The sequence below is a fragment of the Melitaea cinxia genome, chromosome 29, assembly GCF_905220565.1.
Source record: "Melitaea cinxia chromosome 29, ilMelCinx1.1, whole genome shotgun sequence".
NCBI lineage: Eukaryota > Metazoa > Arthropoda > Insecta > Lepidoptera > Nymphalidae > Melitaea > Melitaea cinxia.
In genome coordinates this window covers 7,102,399-7,112,262 of record NC_059422.1, presented here as the reverse complement: position 1 = coordinate 7,112,262, position 9,864 = coordinate 7,102,399, and positions in this window count along the sequence as shown.

The following is a 9,864-nucleotide window of genomic DNA, read 5'->3' as shown; positions in this document are numbered from 1 at the left end:
ACCATATATTATTATTATTATTTTCTAAATCGTTATAGGATAATAATTGTTAAATAAGGGTAGCGTTAGCTGTGCAAAATAGATTAATTGATTTATTGTTAGGTTTAGAGAGCCACTCAGTTGTGCCCGTTAAGAGTTGATTCCGCCAATGTAATATAGATTGGAGAATATACTAAGGTGATTGATCAGTGCGGTTGAGATAACAATCTCAGTTTAATTTTGAAAACATGCAAAATAAACTTTCATTGTTACACCTAGCACTAGTTTACAATTTGGCAGTTTGTAATGGATAAATTATAAACTAACAATTGTTATAATAATACTACAGTAGTACACGATATACAGGATGTTGAACATTCTGTATATCGTTCTTAGTGTTCCTTCGGGGCCTCGGGGGTTCTGTGGGTGTTGTTGATCACGTTATGTGTAAAAAACCCCCTAGCTCATTTTTAAATTTGACTTTGTTTAAATAAAAAGCCTATATATAGGTACTATAATAAGCAAATGTATTTTTTTTAATTTTGTTCATAATATTTTTAGTATGGTGTAATTATGAACATATAGCATGTAACATTGTTTATTACTATTATTAAATTAAATTTATTTAAAGGTCAAGATCTAAATAATTTTAATATAAATAAAATTGTAGAAAATATTATTAAATTACTTTCCCTATTGAAAAAATCTTATAAAGCATGTAGACAAATACAGACTAAATTCTGATAACAAGTTGTGAGAGGCTATGAGATAAATTTATATATTATGATAGATGGATAGGTCATGCTTTTATGAAGTTGCTGAGATTTTTTCCATAGGGTTGTTAATATTTTACAATAATGTAGGTTTTACAACAATGTTTAAAAAGTGACAAATCATAAATAACTAGAATCTATTTATGTTTTTAATTTATTTTACTATTATATTTGTACACTTGGATAACTAACTGACTCTATAGGTGTTCCCGATTTCCCATAGATTATAGAAGTTCCCTTGTTTTACGAACTGTCAAACGCATTGAATTTTAAATAATCGTTCTGAAATATCGCTGTGTTTATTTTACATCTTTTATGAACCTTGTACAGAAAGAAACTTAATTGATAGTGTGACTAAGAGAAATTAGGTAACCGGTCATTTATACTAGGGATTAGTTAGTCATCTTATCTTATATAAGTAATTAATGTATATGAAGAATGTAATAATGCAAATACTTTATTTTAAACAATAAAAATTTATTAATCTCAAGTTAAAACTTAGCATTAAGTGATACAAATTCTTAATATGATAAAAATATGAGTGCAAAAGATTGTGGAGTAAATTAATTTCTGTTAACATAGATGTTATGTCATGCACTTTGTGAGTGTTACATGTATCATGGCCTACTCCAATATTTAGAGTTCTTGTTTTAATGAAAATATTTTTAATGCTGTACTATTTTTTATAAAGACAAAAATATTTTTTAAAAAATTTAACAATACAATAACAATACTTAAGTAATAAATCATATTATTTTTGTGAATTTTTAACTACCATCAACATAATTATTTTCTTAACGTATCAATGTGTATGTATAATAAGCGCCGTCCAATGTCACGCGAAATATCACCGCTTTGAACCCTCAACCTTCCTTCCCCTTGTCATTCTAAGTCACGTTTTTGTGACACCCTAACAAATATTACATCACTAAAACTAGGCATTCTAGCCACCATCCATGTGTTTTCGTGATTTAGCATTAGGTTATCAATTTTATTTTTTTTATTTTAAAGATTATAAAAAAATTCCTTCTCTTTTCATATATCGTCACGCTAAGCAATGATTTTGACCCCCTATGTTCGAAAATATTTAATGGACAAAAAGTGGCTAGTCGGGTTTTTTTTTTTGCTGATCCGGGCACACCCAAAATTCGCGACCCCTACCAAATCACATTTTTTCTAAATTATTTTAACACAATCACTGCAAGTACAATTTTCATTATGTTCATTAACTGACTTTAATAAAGGAGGAGGTTCTCAATTCTACTGTATTTCTATGTGTGTTACATTGCGGACAGAATTTGGAATTATTTTTTTGTCAATTAAAAAAAATCGAAACCTTTTTTCGTGTGCTGTCAAACCCTACGTAAAAAGACTATCCCTATGTAAAAAGGTAAAATGTTTATTATGTATTGTATTATTTCAAAGATAATAAGGTAAAAAAATCCAAAATACTATGAGTTATAATTTATATAACGACTTTATAAATTAAGTAAGAAAAAATAATTTATTTGCATGAAAACTGCTGTTTATTCAAATGTAATACATTAACAATAGGTACTTAATTGTATACAATATTTGTGTATTAAAAATTTAAAATACAGTTCAACAATAAAATTTATGCATTTATTCATTTGTAAAAATCAATCTACTTTAGTATGTTAGAAATAACTTGCGAACGGGTTGGCGGAAAAATTAAAGGGGTATGAACCTTTGTGGCATATCTAGCCACCGCCATCTTGGTTTTTTTTTTCAAAATTTCCGAGCACGGTACCTCCTTTGTACATAGGTAGGTACAAACTTAAATTTGAAGACAATGGGATGCACACACACGCGTAATTACTCGATTTTCAATTATCGCCTTTGGACTCATATGGCGATCTTTACTTCCAAATATCTCGGAAACGTGACACTTTAGGATACCATGTTATATAACATTTTTTGTTTGTATAAGTATCCTCTATCCAAATATACCACTTTTATCGTGCTCGGAAATTTTGAAAAAAATCAAGATGGCGGCGGCTAGATATGCCAGGCTCCATACAAAAATGTTCGAACCCATTTCAAATTTAATTTTATTTTTGAAATAAATATAAAATAGTTATAATCCAATTAACAGATGTCTGTAGTTCGTCTCTACTTTGGATCTTTTACTATAACTTTCAAAAATACTCTGCATTTGCAATCAGTCCGTAATATCCCACTGTTGTGTATAGGCCTCTTTCTCCTTGTAAGATAAGGAGAGTAGCTTAATCCACCACGCTGCTGCACTGCGGGTCGGCGGATATGTTCCCTACTATGAGTAATGATCGCTATCAGGTATTTATGATAACAACCGGGGCCGACGGCTTAACGTGCGACATTATTACACACTTTCGCATTCCATTGGTAGGATCTATCAATTGTGCAGTCCCTGAAATTTCTGGGTCCCACCGCCCCAAGTTCGTCCGTCGTGTATACGGTAGTGTCGTGTCAATGATGGAGTCACCTTTTTTTATTGTTAGATCATTTATTTGTAGCCAATACAATATAAAACCACAATTAAAATTACGAGGCTTCATGATTAAGCTGGCAACTCTATTTTTTATTTCATAAATGATTAACTCTATACTTTCGTCTGTTTTCCGACTTCCCAATATTTATACTCGATATTATTATTATTTATAAACTTTTATAAAAATAATCATCATTTTTAAAGTTTTAATTTGTAAAATGACGAATGGAGTGCTCGTGGAGCCTATTCGAATAAAGTTGTTTTTGATTTTGATTTTAATTTAAAGCCACTCAGATATTAATTGGCGTGGTCTGGACGTTTGTGCTTATGGTTAGTGTATGCTTTCGGATTCTCAACATAGGATTCACATCCTTATGTGGGCCTCTTAGTGTGAAGCTTTCTTTATTATTATTTTTTTATATTTAATTTTAATTCCTAATTGATTTTTGAATATCATATCAAAAATTGACCGCTCCAGCGGGATTCGAACCCGCGTCTCCGACTGACCGTGTCGGCGCTCTAGCCTATTAAGCTGTCAAGATTTTCATTGTAATATGAAACTTTGAATAGTTACGGGTCTCTGTAAAGAACTCACTATAGACGGCGCCACGGTTCGCTTAAACCGAAAATAAAAATCATCATATCAATAATTTCGCTCTAGCGGGTATATCGTTCCATAGCTTAATAGGCTAGAGCGCCGACACGGTCAGTCGGAGACGCGGGTTCGAATCCCGCTGGAGCGGTCAATTTTTGATATGATATTCAAAAATATTTAGAATTCCTAATGTGTGGGTAACACAAAAATAAAATCGTACATATTAATTCCTAATTGATTTAGGTATCCTATATTATTTAATAAAAATATGAAACTTAAAACTTTAAAGTACCATAACCTCACAGAAGATCACAGCTTAATAACACTGCTCTCGAGTAGTTTTGTGTTCCTACGGTGAATAAGGTGGCCTGAGTTCCTCAGGAGCCAGGAAGGTCGGAAGTAGTGTTGGAAACGTGCTTGCGATGCTCCTGATATGGCAGGCGTCTATAGGCTAGAGTAACCGCTTACCATTAGGTAGGCCGTAAGTTTGTTTGCTGACCTAGTCGAAAAAAAAGTGTAATTAATGTCACGAAGATGAAACCTGAACTCAAGATAACCACGACACATGGGATCTATGAAATGAAATGCTTTCTAATGAAAATTCACAATTAAACGAAAACACGGTTTTTTAAATATTTTGTACCTTTTTCAAGTTGATATTTAATATATATATATATATATATATATATATATATATATATATATATATATATATATATGTATTATAATTTTAATAAAAACTGGACTTTATTAGTTAATATTTCCCTTCAGTTTTATTAAAATTCAGGCAAAACCACTTTGGCAATACTGTCAGCACTGTCCCATAAGTAACAAATTGTCAATGGGGCTGTATGGATTATAGTCCTTTGCCTTTCCCTATTGGGGATAAATTTTAAAACAACAGCAAATTGTCAATATGTCAATGTCATTTAGCTATAAGTTTTTCTTTTCTTTTATAGACTATTTGATAACAATCGAAAATTTCTTTCATAACATTTCTTAGTGAAACCAAAAGCATAAACAAATGTTATTTATATCAACGTAGCCCACCGATACGCAGTTCATATTTGAGAAATATGCATTTATATGTAATTTAGACGTTAGATAGACGATAACAAGTGAGTAAGCCTTTGTTCCTAATTCAAAGTGTTAAATTAATTTGAATATAGACTCTAACGTTTTGATTAAAACTTGTGTGTATAAAAACTTTTTGGATGCATTTACATTTTTGTATTTCAATTGAAATTGATTTCAATGCTGTTTTCTTAGTTATTATAAAATTTTAAACAAAATTCTTTCACTTTTTAACTAAAGCAAATAAATTAATATTCTCAGTTTTCATTTGACTAATATAGCAAATAATGGCCTTTACGTAATATTACGGACCACATATAAAACTTCATTATATGTTCAAAAGTGTGTTTTTAAGATGTATGAATCATACTTAAGTTTGGATTAGAGTTTTTTCATTTTCCTTAATAGTTATATAAAAAAATTATATGATGAATATAACTTTTTATGTATATGCTTTTAATCAATGAATCATAATAAAAGTTGTAAAGAACAAAAAAACAATAAACAGCCATTGTTATAATTTATTATCTGTATCAAAATCATTTAAAATGTTTATATATATAAAAGTTAATACACTAAAATCTATACAAATAAATGAAGAGCTGGTTTTTTTGTTCGTTTATGCTGCAAAAACTACTGAACCGATTGGAATAATACTTATACCATAAGATGCAGCGTGTTTCAGAGAAGGTTTTAGTATATGATATGTTGGTTATTACTTATTGTATAAAGAAATATGGATGGACAGAGGTCTCTAGTATCTTATAATCAGACACTACATATGCATTTGCCTATGTTTGTCAGTACAATCAAAGTTAGAAATAGACTAACAGCAGAAGGTACACCATTAGGACCTGTTCGTCCTCAGTTAACAAACTAAATCCAATAGATTCATATTTGCGCATAGAAATATCTCATAAATATAATTGAATTCAATGGTAGAAACAAATAATATATTAAAAACTTTTGTCTCTTTGATACCTTCGTTTGTGTAACATCGTGCCAGCCTTATAAACCAGGGCTTGGTAACAATACAGATAAAGTTACCTGCGATGTCACTAAATAAAAATGTTTTAATTTAAAGCCACACCCTGTTACCGATCTCATTAATTTCCTGCACAACAACACGTTGCAGGGATTCGCCCGTATTGAACAATTTCTTGCACTCAGTCAATACATCTTTATTTACACACTACTATAAACAACTAGTGAAATAGGCCCTTGCAGTACTAAAAATCAAATTTTGTATATTTATTTTTAGCCTTTGTACCTATATGTTTTTGCTAGACAGAGTTCATTTTATTAATCTATGCATTATCTAATTTCTTATCTTATCTTTAATTTTATTGTTTATTTTTGTTAAAAGCTTGTTTGTTTTTTAACCGACTTCCAAAAAAGGAGGAGGTTCTCAATTTGACTGTATTTTTTTTTTTTATGTATGTTACATCAGAACTTTTGACTGGGTGGAGCGATTTCGACAAATTTTCTTTTAATCGAAAGGTGGTGTGTGCCAATTGGTCCCATTTAAATTTATTTGAGATCTAATAACTACTTTTCGAGCTATTTCTAATAATGCGTTTTTACTTGACGCTTTTTTCGTCGACCTACGTTGTATTATACCACATAACTTTTTACTGGATGTACCGATTTTGATAATTCTTTTTTTGTTGGAAAGAAGATATCCCTAGTTTAGTACCATGATAAGGAAACCAGGATCTGATGATGGGATCCCAGAGAAATCGAGAGAACTTCTTGAAAATCCGCAATAACTTTTTACTGGGTGTACCGATTTTAATAATTTTTAATTAAATCGAAAGCTGATGTTTGTCATGTGGTCACATATAAATTTTATTGAGATCTGATAACTACTTTTTGAGTAATCTTTGATAACGCGCAGTTACTTGACTATTTTTTCGTCGATCTACGTTGTACTACTCGTCGATGTAATTGAAGTCGGTGTTTTTTTGTTTGCGAGCAAACACAATTATTATTTTTGTGCTTCAAATTTATCTACTATATACCTAAAGCGTCACAAACTCCTTAACATAGTTTTTTTTTCTAGAGCCAAATATCTTTTTTCTAAATTCAAATTTTAGTTTTTGATATTATTTAAAAAAATATATATTAATACCTAGTTATATACTATAAGCAGTTTAAGCAGTCCTGGCCAACTTTGTACTATTGTTTTTTTTTTTTTTAATTGTCTTCAAAAAGAAGGTCTCAGTTACATTGAATAGTATTTTTTTATGTATGTCGCCTCAGAACTTGTTACTTGGTGAATCGATTTCGATGATTATTTTTCTTTCGAAAGGCGGTGATAATCATGTGGTTCCATTAAATTTTGATCGACATTTGAAGTATACTTTTTGAGTTATCCCACTTAATACATATTTTTAATGCAAAGTCAACTGAAGTTGGTTTTTTTCCATTTGCGAGCGAATACAATAAATATACAATGTCAATACAGCCATGATATGTAATTGAGTAACAAAAAAAGTAACTGTTTTACTGCCCTTGAGTATTGTTGATAAAACACGTTCTATTGCAACAATGTTAACTTAAAACTATTAATAAATACAATAGTTTAAACAAATATTTATTAAACATTAGAATGTTGAATAAACCATAGCTCATCGAACAAATGAACTAAATTTTGTTTCTTCTACTTTATCTTAATACTAACTGTGCCACGCGGTTTCAACGCGTAATTTCCTATCCCGTGTGAATGTGGGATTAAAAAGTAGCCTATGTGTTATTCTAGATCTCCAGCTATCTACGTACCGAGTTTCATTAAAATCGGTCAAGCATTTTTTGCGTGAAAGAGTAACAAACATACATACATCCATCCTCTCCAACTTGCATTTATAATATTAGAAGGATTGTTTGATTATAAAGAGTTAAAGATTAGTTCTTGATAAAAATAGGACGTTAAATATGTATATTATATGTTATATTATGCATGCAAGAAAAAAAAAATTAAAAGAGTGGCTGACACGACTTAGAACGTGGAAACAGAAGGTTTTATACAGTATGTTAATTAGCACACATAATATTAAAATAATAGGTAAATTGAGGATACGGTATTTATAAACCTTTTCTTTTACTTACCCTTAACCGCAATGACACCACACATGTTGTCTAATATATAAAATTCTCGTGTCGCGGTGTTTGTAGTTAAACTCCTTCGAAACGGCTTGACCGATTCTCGTGAAATTTTGTGTGCATATCGGGTAGGTCTGAGATTCGAACAACATCTATTTTTCATTCCCCTAAGTTATAAGGGGGAAAGGGGGGGGGGGGGGGGTGAGAAGGTTAATAAAATATATGGCAAAACAATGTTTTCGGGGTCAGCTACTACTTGTATAGAAACATTATGTAATGTTGATGTCGGAGTAAAGGTCTTTTTTACCGTTGTTATGTTATTATTGTGGTATATTATGGTAAGAGTGGAGTCTCCTCAAAAGGTATTAACATGCTTAAAAGGAGGCTCCAATCATTGATCCTGTACTTTTGATTGATTTTTTATGATTGTGAACATCCATCAAGCAGAGTAACATCCGTCAAGCAGAGTCTATAAATATTTTTAAGAATCGTTTCCACAAATACTACTTAACTCTTACATAGTTTTAAATATATTTATTCTATTGGTATATTGTTTTTATATATATGTTTGTATAAATATATTTTGTATGTATTTACATATGTTTGTATATGTTTATGTAGGTATATACCGTTTAAATGTATGAATATTGTATTATATAACCGCGTTTGGGTACTATAAATGGATTTAATTATTTGTAATAAACTTGCGTTGTTGATTGCGCACTATTTCCGACATATTTTTCATATACTACTTTTATTAAAGGTTTCCTGGAAGAGATCGCTATAAGCGATAAGGCCGCCTTTGCATACATTACTTGTTTTTGTATCTCATCGTTCTGAAATGTATCTTTTTTTGTGTGTGCAATAAACTTTAATAAATAAAATAATAAATTGTGTGTATAAATAAATAAAAAAGTGTATTCACATAATTGTGTTTGCTCGCAAACGAAAAAAAACCGACTTCAATTACATCGACGAGTAATACAACGTAGATCGACGAAAAAATGGTCAAGTAACTACGCGTTATCAAAGATTACTCGAAAAGTATTTATCAGATCTCGATATAATTTATATGTGACCACATGATAAACATCAGCTTTCGATTAAATTAAAAATTATCAAAATAGGTAGACCCAGTAAAAAAAGTCATAAAGTTATTTGCGGATTTTCGAGAGTTTCCCTCGATTTCTCTGGGATCCCATCATCAGATACTGGTTTCCTTATCATGGTACCAAACAAGGGATATCCCCTTTCCAACAAAAAAAGAATTATCAAAATCGGTACATCCAGTAGAAAGTTATGCGGTATAATACAACGTAGGTCGACGAAAAAAGCGTCAAGTAAAAACGCATTATTAGATATAACTCGAAAAGTAGTTGTTAGATATCAAATAAATTTAAATGGGGCCAATTGACACACAACACCTTTCGATTAAAAAAAAATTGTCGAAATCGGTCCACCCGGTCAAAACTGATGTAACATACATTAAAAAAAAATACAGTCGAATTGAGAACCTCCTCCTTTTTTGGAAGTCGGTTAAAAATAATAATATGTCAGCTAACATATGAACCATATAAAACATGGTTTTAAAAATGTAGACATGAGACGGACAGACAAACGATCCTGAGTGCTAGTGATAGCATTAAAGAGGTCACACCAGATTTCAAAACCAAAAGACAAAGACATTCTCAGCCTCTGCTGTTTTTTCACAAATATCATTAACAAATAACAATTAGAAATAAACAAATTAACATTTAAATATGTATAAATGAACAATTAGGTACATTAAACATAATTAACTACATAAGATATATAACGATGTGTTTGTACTAATGATTTCAGATACAACA